Here is a 15,554-nt window from a genome sequence, read left to right on the forward strand (position 1 = left end):
ATAGTTGTCCCTTGCAAATCTTTTCTTTCTCATAGAGGATGAGCCTGAAAGTCACAGAATTTTGTTTGCAATTCTCCTATTTAACAAATGTCAACACCTAAGTATGATGAGCCAATTTGCAGTTTTATCTCAGAAGAATTTTACTAATGTCACTAGATAAATTTAAGACACTAAAGTTTTGATCATGATTTATAGTTTTCTTTCATTTTTAAAAATTAAAACTGGTTTAATACTGCCAAAGAGCACGGCTGAACCACTCTTTAAGTCCATGTCAAATTGTTCCTTAAATACAGGAAAGAACCTTTTAAACACGATCTCTGTAAGAAACCGATTCCAAAGTTTCTTTGATATTGGAGTCTGTTAGATTTTAGACTTGGCCTAGAGAAAAAAATGAAATGGTCCTGTCCTGGGCTCAGCAAATCATTTGTGAGCCACGTTTGTATCTGTATCCTAAAAACACTTGATCAGGTATCTCTAGCGTTAAAAAGCACAGTGCCTATGGCCGTGATGCCATTGATCCATATCCTGCTGAACAATTCTTTATCCAGTTTGTGTTTCTATGACCTTATCTGTAAAATGCAGGCAAAAATCATACTTGTCCTTTCTGCTAATTAAATGAAATCAAATGAGATATTACTGAGTACACAATGCACTTTCTTTTTCTTTTTTCTTTTCTTTTTTTTTTTTTTTTTTACAGTTTGTTCCCACTGTTACTATGCAGTGCAAGTATGATAATGTAGATAAAAGGTTATTTAGCCAAAAAAGGTCCTCCTTGACTCACTCCTGGGCTTGATATGTCTAGTATAGTGATGAAGGGGACAGGCAGAGTCCACCACTACTTATCCATATAGAATAAAGTTCCTAAGAAAAAGAATGAATTTTCTAGGTAGGGGAAGATAGAGACTATTGGACAAGTAAGATCAACAGGTAACTTTTGCTTCGTGTGGGGGAATCTTAAAGGCACCCTAGTGGATTAAAAAAAGTCTTAAAAAATTGTGTTTTCTGTCTGTCTCTCCATTCTTCCTTCCATATCTCTTTTTCTCTAGTGCATAAATGTGAGAAGGAGTGAGAACATGCTCATGCATGTGAAGACAGAGGCCTGGTATCTTACTGCCTTGTGATAGGGTCTCTCAATTGGCTAGAAAGCTATTATTTTGGCTAGACTGGCTGGCCAGTGAGCTCCTGGGAACTGCTTGCCTTTATCCCCAAGTGCTGGGGTTACAAACATTAGCAACCCTATGCAGATGTTTTATGTGGGTTTTAGGAACTCGAATTCAGCCCTTCATGCATGCACAGTATCTTATTTAGGTTTTCTATTACTGTGATAAAAACACCATGACCAAAAGCAATTTGGGAAAGAAAGGGCAAGAATATGTTGCACGGGAAGTCAGGGCAGGAACCTGGAGGCAGGAAGTGTCATCTCACCATGTTTAAATAATTTTAAGTTTTCAGAAAGGGTTTTTGTAAGTTTGGTAATTGACTCTCCAAACTGCTATCAAATTGCTACTAAGATAGTTGTCCCTTGTAGTTGTCTTCATCACCAGTATCATTTTGTGCAAGTCTTTTGGCATTTGGTTGAAGAGATCAAGTGCACAGCATATGGACCAGAGTTACAGAAAGATAGTGTCATAGGGTTTCTATGGGGAGGAGAGGGTTTGTTTGGCTTATATGCCAGCATTGCTGTTCATCACTGAAGGAAGTCAGGATAGGAACTCAAGCAGGGCAGGATCCTGGAGGCAGGAGGTGATGCAGAGGCCATGGGGGATGCTGCTAACTGACTTGCTTCCCCTGGCTTGCTCAGCCTGCTTTATTATAGAACCCAGGACCACCAGCCCAGGGATGGCACCACCCACCATGGGCTGGGCCCTCCCTCATTGATCACTAATTGAGAAAATTCCTTACAGCTGGGTCTCATGGAGTCATTTCCTCAACTGAGGCTCCTTCTTCTCTGATGACTCTAGCTTGTGTCAAATTGATACACAAAAGTCCTCCACCTCCATTCAAGGGCAAAGCCAAAATGAAACCCTGAAATTTAATGACTTTCCTGGTAAGGCTATGAGATATATGCTGATGAAGACATAAATCGAGCTCTAAAATTGTTTGAAAAGAAAACAGAGGGCTGGAGAGTTGGCTCAGTGATTAAAAGCACTTGCTACTCTTCCAGAGGACCCAGATTCAATTCCCACCTACTACATGGTGTCCCAAAAGTATTTGTAGGTCTAGCTCCAGGAGATCAGACACAGAGGGCACATAGATACATGCATACAAAGCCCCATACTCATAAAATAAACATAAATTAAAAAATTTTAAAAAATGACCAACTTACTGGGCACTGAGAGAAAACAGCAAGTACTGTATGTAATATTGTGCTTTTTAGAGATATGAGGCTTTCAGGACATTATCTCCTCTGAGGGCTTGTTCTATTTATAAAGGTTGGATGATACGCAGTCCTCCAAACTTCTAATTGAAATGTTGGCATTTCCACTTTTTAATGATAATCCCACGCTTGATTACTCTGTCTATAGCTTGGATGCAATTTTATTTGTACCCTTCACCAAATACAGCCTAATCCTAGCTAATCTGTGTTTACTGAAGATACAGAGTTGGGAAACAGCTAATTCTCAAAGCTCACGTCAGCTGACAGTCTCAACAGAACCAGTGAGCTTCTCTTAGTGCACCCGGGTTCTGCCATTCGTGAATTTCACAGAGGGAAAATGTTACCTATTAATTGATTTCAGGTTAATAAAATAATTAAAAATTTTCATCACTGATGAGGACAGCTGAATTCCTTATAGACAGAAGCCTGTGAACTGGTATTTTGGTCATGTGTCTTTTTATTGCTAGTTTTTTTTTTTTTTTATTTCATGTGACACATGCCTTTAACCTTTCAGGAAAGTAAGAAAAGCAGAAACTAAATTTGTGGTTTATGTCAGACATGTTCTAACTACTGTCATGACAGAGGGATCTTAAACATATATTCTATTTCCATTTTGGTAATAGTTTGAAGTTTGAAGGGTCAATTACTAAACTTACAAAAATTCTTTTTTTTATTAAATTTTTTATTTATTTTACATACCAACCACAGATCTTCCTCTCTTCTCTTCTCCCACCCCCTCAGTCTCCCCTCCCCCAATTTCCTCCTTCTACAAGGCAAGGCCTCCCATGGGGAGTCAGCAGAGCCTGGTACATTCAACTGAGGCAGGTCCAGGCCCCTCCCCACTGTATCAAAGCTGTGCAAGATGTCCCACCATAGGCAGTGGGCTCCAAAAAGCCAGCTCATGCACCAGGGATGGATCCTGATCCTACTGCCAGGGGACTCCTTAAGCAGATCAAGCTACACAACTCTCTCGCCTAGGCAGAGGGTCTAGTCCAGTCCAATGGAGGCTCCACAGGTGTTGGTCTAAAGTTCATGAGTTCCCACTAGTTTGGTTTGGTTGTCTCTGTAGGTTTCCCCATTATGATCTTGATGCCCCTTGCTCATAGAATCCCTCTTCTCACTCCTCAACTGGATTTCTTTTGAAAGTTTAAAATTTATTTGAAATTTAACAAAGTTACTGTGAGGGTCCTTTAGTAGAAAAGAGTTAAATTATCAGTGCATGCTTCAGCAAAGTTATCTGTAATCTTTAATAATTTAATCTGGCTTTAAAGTAGATTATAGTAATTGATCTACCGCAGTTTTATTGTTATAAAAGCAAAAATGTAGGATAGGGGCTGAATTCAGATTTTCTTTATTTGAAAAAAAAAATCCTTTTAAACTTTGTTTCATTTTCTTTACATTTTAAGTGAAAACTTTATTTTCACAACCAGATGATAGACTTTGAAGGGAAGTTTGAATGATAATAGTCCCCACAGGCTCATCATATATTTGAATGCTTGGTCTCCAGTTGGAGGTGTGGTCTTGTTGGAGGAGCTGTGGCACTCAGGACAGGCTTTGAGGTTTCAAAATCCTATGCCATTTCAAGTCAGCTCTCTCTCTCTCTCTCTCTCTCTCTCTCTCTCTCTCTCTCTCTCTCTGTTGTGTCTCAAGATGTGAGTTTTCAGCAGCTACTCCAGTGCCATGTCTGTACTGTCCCCTGCAATGATGATCATTGATTTACCCTCTGGAACCATAAATATAAAATAAAAGGCCTTCTTTCATAAGCTGCCTTGGTCATGGTGCTTTAATCACACCGATAGAAAAGTAACTAAGTCAGAAGACTATCAAGGCCTCATTTTTTTTCTCTCAATCGTAATTTACTCCCACTTAAAACAGATTGCCCATCATGTTAACAGTGGCATACAACAAAGTTATAAAAAATTCATTACTGGCTTTACAAGGATAAATAAAAAAAATTTAAATTCTCCAGTTGATCGAGGTATGCAAGTATTTTAATGATGTTGTTATTAAAACAGGAGCAAAATAATTTACGGAAATATAAAGCTAAGGGTTGAACGAGAGTGTCAGTAACGGAGAAAGCGGGTATTTTCCCACCATACCGTCTCCATTCGACATCAACCAAAACAGAGGGGTTTTTGTTTTGTTTTGTTTTTTCCCCCCAATATGCTTGTGCACACATACCAGTTGCTTTATAAAAGTACAATAAAGGATCAGGGAAGGAGAACAACCTAGACTGTGATAGTCAGAACGTGTGTGAACCAAATTCAGCTTTCTATTGGAGAACGTCTTCTTTGTCTAAATTCCGGAGTAAAGCAGCAGGTTCTTTTTTCTGTAGACACTTCCTGTCTGCTGCTGGACCACATCCATCTCTTTCCTCACGCTCCGCTTCCAGACGTGCAGGTGTGTCTGCTTCGCTGATTGGCTGCTGTGGAGTTAGAGTCTGACTGGTTTCACTCACAGGCTTTGTTACTCACAGCAGGCTTTCATTGGTTCGCTGCTAGATGTGTGCCTCTGAACTGCACCACGGAACTACCTGTCCTGCCGCCTTCACATTAACATGGTGTTTGTTCTCAATCTGTACTTCTTTCTTGGGTTTTTCATCCACCATGGTGAATGCCTGTCGTCTCGGTTGCCTCTTCATGAGGGGTCCCAAGTCTGCTTTTGGAGGGGCACACAAGCAATGCCAGAAGATGCAGAAGGCATTTTTCTTTTCTTTTCTTTTCTTTTCTTTTCTTTTCTTTTCTTTTCTTTTCTTTTCTTTTCTTTTCTTTTCTTTTCTTTTCTTTTCTTTTCTTTTCTTTTCTTTTCTTTCTTTTTCTTTCTCTCTCTTTCTCTTTCTTTCTTTCTTTCTTTCTTCCTTCCTTTCTTTCTTTCTTTCTTTTTTTTTTTTTTTAGAGATGGAAATTCACTGTGTAGCCCACACCAGCCTTGAATTCAAGATCTTCCTGTCCCAGCCTCCTGAATTCTAGTACTATATATGTGTGCCACTATATCTGCCTTGTTCTTAAATTCTTTAATAGCAAAACAAAATGGAGGTCTAAAGATGAGGTACTTAGAGAGAATCCCATAAATGACACTTCCAATAATCCTCAAGGGATATTAGAACAGTCAGTCCCCCAAACCCTCAAGTATCTATTATGATATAATAAAATGCATCACAACTTCACATTCAAATAATAGGAAAGAGACATGAATTTCTCTCTTCACTCATTTTGTTTTTGTTTTGCTTAATTCATATGTTATTTTTGAATTTGAAGGAGCAAAATAGCACAGTATTTTGAATTTTAAATCGAGGCCCACAATTTATTAACAATGCAATTGGTTATTGCCAATAATTGACAAGACTCAATAGAATATATAATACAAACACCATTAAGTTTCCAAATCATTTTTTTCTACTTTATGATGTATTTCAGGGTTTGACTTGCATACAATCCCTCTGTATTTCCCTGAGTCCCCCCCCCCCCCTTTCCCTGTCTCCCTTTGAGTTTAAAATTAAAATCCTTTGCAAGATTCAGAGAAACAACCAAGGAATTTGCTAAGTCCTGAAGTGAATGGGTTTGAAATTAAAATTCAGGTCACAGGCAATATATAGAATGGATAATTAAAGATTATGAAATTACCCATTATGGAAAAAATAATTTCTGTAAATGCACAGTAAAGTTCACCTAGTTGAGAGTGATCTCAGAAATGGAGTGTCTGTGCTATGAATTGGTGAAGGTCGACTATGTACCTGCCAACGTCAGCAGGCTTGGCTGCCTTGAGATTCTGATGCTGCTACATGGTTATGATGACTTTCCTGAATGAAATGCAATTCTCACCCAACAGTATTTGCCCATCAAAACATTAAACTATATTTATTTTACCCAATAATTCTTGAACATTGGTTGACAATTACATAAAAGCACCCATATTTTGAAGATCTGGGCCACACATTATAAGTTTGTTTTTGAAAATGTAATATGAAATTGGCTAGGTAAGTTTTTCTACTTGTTGTTCTATGTATTCCTGACAAAGTCTTGTTGTTTTTTTGTTAGTCTGTCCTTTAATGTCTGGGCCATCTTTTCTTCAGACCTCTTGCCAACTTCTTAATAATATTTAACATTTCTTATGAAGCTAGTGGTCTTTGAACTATGTAATTTCAGATTATTTTAAATCAGCGGCCTTCAAACATCAAAAACATGTCTGTAATTTTGAAATATATAGATTTTCTTCAATTACTGTAGATCACCTGAAGAAGAATATTCAGAATGAAGTCTCCACATGGCTTTTAAAGTTTCCTGGCAACTGCCATGACTTATGCTCAGAAACTGTTAGTAATTAGAAACTGGTGTAGTAATTGGGTGTTTCCATGTCTTAACCTGGTACTCAGTCTTCAGTGTTATAGTAAATCTTTTTACCAGACTGGATGGAATCTTCTGGTCAGTAATTCTCAGTACATTAGTGGTGTTTGTTTTTAATGTTCAAAAATAATTTCCATAGGTGAAACATTTGGAATATTTTTATGACTAACTGACTCTAGATGGAGCTTTCATAACAGGAACACCAGCCTTTTTAAAAAGATGAGGGTCAGGTTCTAATATGTCTGAAATGCGTTTTAATGGGTTACCGTTCTTAGCACATATCCAGATGGCCAGCAGCCAGTTCTAACCCTGCCTGCCTACATTTGCCTCCTTCTCAGTCATGACACAGTGGGATTCTTCAAGTAAAATTCATAAATTAAGTTTATTTCTACCTTTACAGTGTTTAAATTGCAACAGTGATTCAAAGTTGATTTTGAAATGTTAACATTTTCATTTGATGAAAATTTGTAATTACTTCATTATAAAAGTCAGAAAAAATGATTGAAAGGCCTATGAAACAAAGTACTTTGCTGTTTTTTGTTGTTGTTTTGGACATTGTCTCTCCGTGGTATCTCCATGACCATAGCTGTTTATTATATGCTCTCTATAAAATATAATTTTATATTATATATTATAAATATAAGTTATATTATATTTCATGCCACTGTAACAAAATATATGACAAAAGCATAAGGAATGGAGGTATCTGGTCCCACTGTGTTCACAGTAAAGAACCAGGGAGACATAACTGCTGGCCATCAGCTCCCTTTCCTTTTTTCTTCAGTCTGGGACTCCAGCCCAGACATCATCCCATGGACTGATGCTGTTCACATTAGTGTGGGTCTGATCTCTATTGAACCTTTCTGAAAACACCCACATAGATGAACAACCCTCCTAGGGAGGAGAAAGTTGAGCTCCAGAGTTCATGAAGATTGCCCAAGTTTGAGTAGCTGAAAGGGGAGGGACTAGGTTTTCTTGAGATTTAATCCATCATTCTCAAAGCCTATATTCTTGTATGGTTTTCTGCTTTGAAAAATTTCAAAAACCCAAAGGAAAGCATCTATCTGGTATGTGTAGTCTGTGTCTGGCTTTGAGGACACGATGAGGAACATGACCTAGATTCTATCTGTGAGGAGCTTGTAATCTCAGCAAAGACCACCTTCCTTCCATGCTTTAGGGTTACCTTTTTTTTTTTTTCTTTAGAAAACTTATTTCTTAATAAAGGTCACAAGAATAAAATTTTAATGCCTTTTAGATATATCCATAAAGCTGTGATCAAGCTTGTAAGGCAGAAATAACAGAAGTGAGAGAATCCATTAGAAAGTAATGGGCGCTTTGTGCACACTTAATCCACACAATGTCATTGAACACTTGGAACCAGTTTGAAGTGCTTCTCACCTCTCACACCATCTCATCTGCATGAGATTTATGACAGAGATAATGAGGCTCACAGAGGAGCACTCTAGCTAAGTACTAACTTAGAAGCAGAAGCACCAGGGTTCAGTCCTATCAGGAACTTTCCTGAATTGTGCTGGCTCACACATGGTGTTGGAGCCTGATTTCCAGTTTTTGTTTGTTTAAGTCAAAGGTTCTCCAGGAAATAGACTTATAGGATGCAAACTCTACTACCATAGTCCAAGAACATTAGTAGAGTCTCTGTTAAAATTAATTCACTACTCAAAGACATAAAAGCATTAAGTAGCAACACCACCCTTAAAGTTCGTTTCATATTTACCTGTTAAAAATTCTGCTTCACCTTTCTTTTTAATTTTCAGCAAAATTTTAACTTTATTAGTCACTTCAGAATCTACTCTAGTTCAAATGTCCTTCTAAATAGTGTTCTGGAAGGATTTATTGGCTTGGGACCTTGAAAAATATCCCTTGCAAACTCATCCCATGTAACAAGAGGTATGAGCATTTGACTTAAACAAAATAATATGCAACAACTATAACTCTTTAAGACAGGATTTGGTATATACTTAATTTATGGAGTCACTTTGAAATGGTTAGCCTTGTGTGGCTGGGGTTGCATTTGGATTATCTAGATTTCTCTTCCAAAGCTGCAAGTAATTTTCTTTGTTAATGACATCCATTTTCTCACTGTGGTCTCCTTCTTTGCATCTAGGTTGTTATTACATTGTCAGAAAGTTCTTTGGCTTTGTCCATGTGATTATTATTCAAAGGTCGCTTGAGCACAGTCTTTCTCTATTCACAAGATACAGGCTTTTCCCCCATTTTGGTATTTCTGTCCCAGTTTCTCTCTTTGGTACGGTACCCTACCACTGCCTGGAGCTGTTTCTATATGTTACTCTTGACTTGATTTCTAGGAGAAGAAAAGATTCTAAGTAGAAATCCAAGTTAGAAGAGAAGCTCATGTTACTAGGACTGTGGTCATGTCACATCATGTTTAATTCTCAGTACGCATCTTCATTCTATTGGAAGTTCTGAAGTTTGACTCTTCCCTTGTGTTATTCCTAACTTATGTGATCTTGAAGAGACATGCAGCAGTACTAAAATCTGTTACTGTGTTGCATGTATAATCTTACCTGTCAAGGTATACCTGTTAGGACGAGAGGTATTTTTTTTTTTTTTAGCCTGATGTGAGAGACTAAGGAACAATTGATGGAGCTACAGGGCAGGAGATGAATTTATCAGCATGTGCAGGCATGTGTTTGTTGAGCTCATAAGCTAGGAATGGGAGGGCCCATGCTAAAGCTTAAAAGAGCCAAGATTTCCAGTGTCAGCCAGAACAAAGTGAAGGTCAAGAAGGGGACATCTTAAGACATTCTTCTACCAGGATAAGCTTGGGCCTATGATTAAGGCATGGTGTGGAAAAATGTGGAATTGAGGGAGGTTCAAAGGTCTCTACTGTTTATTAACTGCACAAGTGGGTAAAGTAATACACTTTTTTTTTTTTTTTTAAATTCATGCTTTGGAGTTAATTCTTGGCCACTTTGAGGTCAAAGCGTAAAACACATAAGAAAGTATTTTGCTAACTTTAAATCATAATGGACATGTAATAAGTCACGCAATTACAGGCAAGAATCTATCAAGCATGATCAAAATGAGAAATTTACTTGTCACTGTAGACCTCTGTCTGACAAACTGCTGTTGATAAAAAGAGAGCCAGTCACAAGCCTCCCAAGTGTCTTAAATGATAATGTAAACAGCCATAAGAACATTGCACATGCACTGAGGAGGCACTGGGAGAAACAGCTGGAACAACGAAATTGCATGTGCTCGCACTTGAAAATGAAACTTGTAAATTGAGTTTTTTGGAAAAAAAAAAAAAAAAAAAAAAACAACCAAACAAGTGGATTGCAAAAGTAGCCAGTCATGAAAATCAAGTGCATCCAGAGATGCCCATGAGTGGGGTGAGAAGAAATACTCTATACTGTTTTTAAATATTGATGAGAAATGCTACCATAATAGTTGTTATAATCCATAAATTAAAATCTATAATAACTTCCAAGGTTAGGGATTGTGTGGAGGGCTCTTCTTTATCCTTTGAGATTTGGATCAGGTGCTGAGACAGAAAGATGAAAATTCTGCCTGGCCAAGGTCATCCTGCGAGGGCATCCATATGGAATACTCTGGGATTACTTCTTGTTCTTTGTGCATTCTAGAGCGGCACTGGGCAAGGGGCAGGAGTCCATGCCCTTTGTCTTATAAAAGCTAGGGCTGCACCATTTCTGTAGTTCTGCTTGGGAGCCTTGCAAGCTACCTGCTTTTCTCATATGGAGTTTGAGAGTACAAGGCTGACATTGGGTGGCTACTGCGTGCACTCAGTCCCCAGGCATTTTACCATGCCAGAAAGCTTACAGTGTCATTACAGATCTTTTGAATCTAGAGCCATGAGCCTAGGATTAGATTAAACCCTGCCTAGAGTCCTGGCAGTCATTTCTTCTTTTTCTCTGCTATAGCTCTAACCCAGGTCCTTGTGCATACTAGGTAGACTCTATCCTACCACTGAGCTATTCTTCCAGGCAACAACAAAAGGTTTTTTTGTTTTGTTTTGTTTTGTTTTTTTGTTTTTTGTGTTTGGCGGGGACATTGTCTCATTCTGTATTGCAGGCTGGTCTCAAACTCACAAAGATCTTCTTGTCTCAGTCGTCCCAGTGCTGGGATTCCCAAGTACAGGTAACCATGCCTGGCTTCCCTTGCAGCCTGTCAATGACTAAATCAGCATTCTTTCTGTTCTTCAGGTTGCGTTCTTCTTTGGTGTAAGTATAGTTGGCCACCTCCTGAAAGGTTCATTTATTACTAAGTTATTGGACTCCAGTTGTTTATATGAAAGTGATATTGTTCCATAGCCCCGTTCTTAAATAGCTTCAGCCCCTTTCACCTTGGGCTGTAATTACTTACACTTTTCTCTTTGATAAGTAATCATTCTTATTGCATAGCTAAGAGTAACAAATATAACACAAATACCCTACTTGTAAGGCCTATTTACTTTCATGTAGTGGCTAAATGACTTTAAACTGTAGTTCTGTGACAAGTAGAGAACTTGAAACACCTGCCTAAATTACAAATGATTGGGCCATGACAACTTGAAGAAATGCAGTTGTATTGTCAAATACAAGACTTTATTTTGTGGAAACTATAATTTTTTCTTTCTATAGTTACTCTGCATTATTTTTCCTTTTATCATTTAAATGAGGGTCTGAGCTGGTCATGGTACGTATAACTAGAGTCCCAGGATGTTAGAATGTTGTATGATACTTTTCTCTGGGGAGATATGACATAGACATTTATAGTCTTAGGGAATCCATAATAGACCAAAGGAAGGATACCACTAATGTCCACCTTGGTAAAGCAGTGAATTTCTTGGGATTGCTTATGGGTGACATGTGTCTTTCAGGATCAGGGACAACTAAAAAGGAACTGTGGCATTGAAAACCCACTCCAGCATAGGTGGTGACTCACAAAACCTGTAACGGCAGAGTATGCTGCATGACTCGAAAGCAACTCAACAGATTGAATGTTCTCTTCTAGACAGTTCTGCTGGTTTCAGTCTCCTCAGCAGTCCTTAGTGCTTTTCTAACCTTGGGAAGGAAAGAGTCTTTTACAACTTGTCAGCTTAAGGGACTTCTTGAGACTTTCGAGTTGTTTACTTCCTGAATCTTAATAAGCCTCCTTTGAGAACTTCATGAGTCTTAGTGAGTTTTGGAGAACATGGCTGTACAGCAGGAAGGCTGAGCTACTAGGATTGCAAACCGTTTGAAGCTAGCCTTGGACGACATAAATAGCTCCAGGCCAGTCTGAGGTATATTATGAAACCCTGCCTCAAAAAGAAAAACAAAACAAAATAAAAAGTCTAATGAACAGATAGATAAAATTAAAATGCTCCATTTTCTAGAGTTTGTCAATTGTCCTGTGGTCATTGTGATCACGCATCCTCTACTTGGCTTCCACTTTCCACAATGCTCTAGAGGCTTCCTTTTACTGTTCTGTGTGGGAGAAGTGTAAGATGGTAGTCTTATGCAAATAATAAGGAGGTACTTGACTCACTCCAGAAAACAACAACCTATTAGACCTTAACAGTAATCTCATGGCATGCTTCAGTGTTAAAAAGTTCAGGGTCACACTCAGGAGCCACAGTCACCACCCCTCCTCGAGTCCTCAGCAATATTCACTGATCACTGTTGTCCAGGCACTGTGCTATGCTATGGGGATTTCTTAGTGAACAAAATTCTCAGCCTTCAGCTGATAACCTACTGGAAAATGGTAGTGAAGGCAATAGCTCTTAAGTGATGCCTGAGAAGCATGGAGATGTGGGGTGGGGTGATGGTGATGGGCAACCAGAATAGGCTGTGCTCTAAATATGGTGATGGTAGGCTGCATAGAAAAGGCACCATCCATCCCTCCAAATTAGCAGAGGCGAGTATATTAACTTCCCTGGGTTTCCATAGCAGAGTGCCACACAGAGAAGCCAGTGAGATGGGTCAAAAGGTAAAAGCACTTACTATATAAGCCTGATAATCTGAGTTTGGTCTCTGAATCCCACAGTAGAAGGAAAGAATGGATTTCTCAAAATTGTTCACTGACCTTCACACATTCATCATCATCACACACACACACACACACACACACACACACACACACACACACACACTTTTTTAAAAAGGTGCCACCAACTGAGTAGCTTAACACAATAGTTTCTTCCAGTGGCAGAAGCTTGATATATGAAATAAAATTGTTGGCAGAGCCATGATATTACTAAAATCCCTAAAGAAGAGGCCTTTCCCTCATCTTTTAAGCGTCTAGGGTGATGACCTCATCTTGACTTGACTTCAACTACAAAAATGCTGCTATTTCCAATTAAGACCACATTGACAGGTAGTAGATGCCGGAAATTAGGGTATCAACATAGCTTTGTGGGGAAGATAATTCAAGCCATATTAACACAAGCGTGTGGAGATGAGAGACTATTTCCAAGGCCCTATGGAAAGAGCATGAGTAGTGAGTTTTCAGACCATCAAGAGAGTCACTTTTATGGTTCCTAATGGTAGAAAGAAGAGTCAAAGGCAGGATGATATCAGAGCTGACACAGGGGCAGGTTCTTCGGGGCTTTGTGGACTATTGATGGGACTTCTCTTTTTAACATGGAATAAATAGAAGGTTTTGCAGATTTGATTTATATCTTACACACCATCTGTTGAAAGTAAGTTAAAGGACTAAGGAGGATTTGCAGCAACTGGTTAAATACAACTGCAGTACTCCAGGTGATAGGTCATGTTGGGTCATGGTGGTGGTAGAGAAGTTAGTGGGAAGCTTTGCATGGATTCTGGACGTATTTTAAAGATACAGCCCAAGGACTGCATGTGGGTGTGACCCAAGGATGACTCCAGAGTTTCAGGGGTGAATGACTGTCAGGATGGAATTGCAGCAAGTGATCTGAGGGAGACCCCCCAGAAGAGCAAAAGGAAGCAAGATGAGAATAGCTAGGTGTGATGTTTAAGGTACCTTTCTGCATAGCATCAGCGTGGAGACATTGCTAATAATTTTTTAATACAACTTTGGAGTTCAATGGAGAGACCTGACAGAGAGAGAAGCCACCTCTTTCCAGAGGGTATATGTGCAAATTAGGAGTAGGTACCTGGTACTCTTCTGTACTAGTGAAGCTCTGGACCAGGAATATTAGCCCTATAACTCCTCCTGGGGGTCTCCATTCAGTGCTAACAACACTTATAGTTTTGAGAGTAATGTTTGCCACAAGCCCCTTCTTTCCTTCTGCACAGAAAGCCAGGTTCTGGCTTTCAATCCTCTTAGATACAATGATATTGGTCAGGAAAGAAAATGCAGACAATTTAACACCAGAGGAGATGGATTTTGGACTATTCTCTCCAGCAAAGACATCATTATTCTTTATTGTTTTGGTTTTACCAGCTGAAGAGGTATCACTCATGGAAAGCCAGGCCACTTTGGCCCTCTGACTTGGCTTAGAGACTAACTTAAATTTGCAACTTTTTCTTTGTGTCTACCAGTGACACACAAACACACACACACACACACACACACACACACACACACACACACACATGAGTTCCACATACAGTTGGTCATATGTTTCCAAATAACATCTCAATGACTATGTACATGTGTGACATGAAGCTGAAAATACTCCAGTTGCTTGCTGACATGGAAGATTTTCTTATGTCACAGACAAGTATTTCCACTTGTTTGACTGTTGTGCCAGTTCCATAAGGACATAGCATATATAAGAGGTATAATGCATCCTATTTGGTGCATGGCTATATAGGATTTTGTTACACATTCATGCTCACTATACTTTTGCTGTTATTTTAGTATATGCCTACTTATAGAAGAAAACAAAAATTCATTATGGGCTATGTCATGCACTCTAGCATCAACCTCATATGTGCAATACTTAATATTACATGCAATCTCAATTGAATTAATAAGTCACATGGAGAGATTGGTTGACACCATTTGGGTTTGTGTACATACACTCAATGATGCCTACATAAACCTAAGATCACCTAATAATGAATTATTGGGCATGTATCCCCATCATTCACTGAACATCATTCATCTCTAAATAAATGAATGAAAGATTCTCAGTAGTTATTTACCAAATTTCATTGAAGAAGCTTTTTTTTTTTTCAGATGTATTTCCTTTTTGTTAATATGTGTCTCTTGGTGTGTATGTGCCAGAAGAGGGTGCTGGATCTCTTAGAATGGGGTGTCTAGGATGTTGTGAGCTGCATGATGGGAGTACTGGGAACTGAAGTTGGGGTTCTCCAAGGGCAGCAAGTGCTTTTAACTGCTGAGTCATCTCTTCAGCCCCCATGGCTGTAAAAATTTGATGGTAAGCTTTAAACTGCTTTGCCTCCAGGGTTCTAGCTCAACATTTTGCTGAGAAGTGTGGGGTTACTTCACACGTGGCTTCCCAACAAAGTTTCTTCTGTGAAACTCTTCACAAGGATTATTGAACTCAGTGTGATTTCAAAGGAGAATCTTTATTTTCGGGCTGGGGAAATGGTTCAGTGGGTCCAGTGCATGTTGTGAAAGTATGAGGACCTGCGTTGGAATGCCTGACACTCAAGCAAAAATTTGGACACACACTAATTTGTACTGGAAAGATAGACACAAGAACATCCCAGAGGCTTGCTGGCCAGCCAGTCTAGTCAATCAGTGAGCCCGAGGTCCAACAAGAAATCTCGTCTCAAAAACTAAAGTGGAGGGTGATAGAGGAAAATATTCAATATTGTCTCCTCTACCTACACACACACACACACACACACACTCAGAGAACCCATTTTAGTTGCCCTGTGGGTGTTGTCCTTTGTTTCACTCTTTTACCTATTTCT

General features: G+C 38.9%; 1 protein-coding gene across 3 annotated transcripts in view; it reads left to right on the forward strand.

Moving 5' to 3' along the window:
• Grm1 (glutamate metabotropic receptor 1) overlaps positions 1–15,554 on the forward strand; it is a 365,396-nt gene that overhangs the window by 37,208 nt on the left and 312,634 nt on the right. The window lies entirely within an intron of this gene.

This window comes from Onychomys torridus, chromosome 19, assembly GCF_903995425.1.
Source record: "Onychomys torridus chromosome 19, mOncTor1.1, whole genome shotgun sequence".
In the NCBI taxonomy this organism is placed as follows: Eukaryota; Metazoa; Chordata; class Mammalia; order Rodentia; family Cricetidae; genus Onychomys; species Onychomys torridus.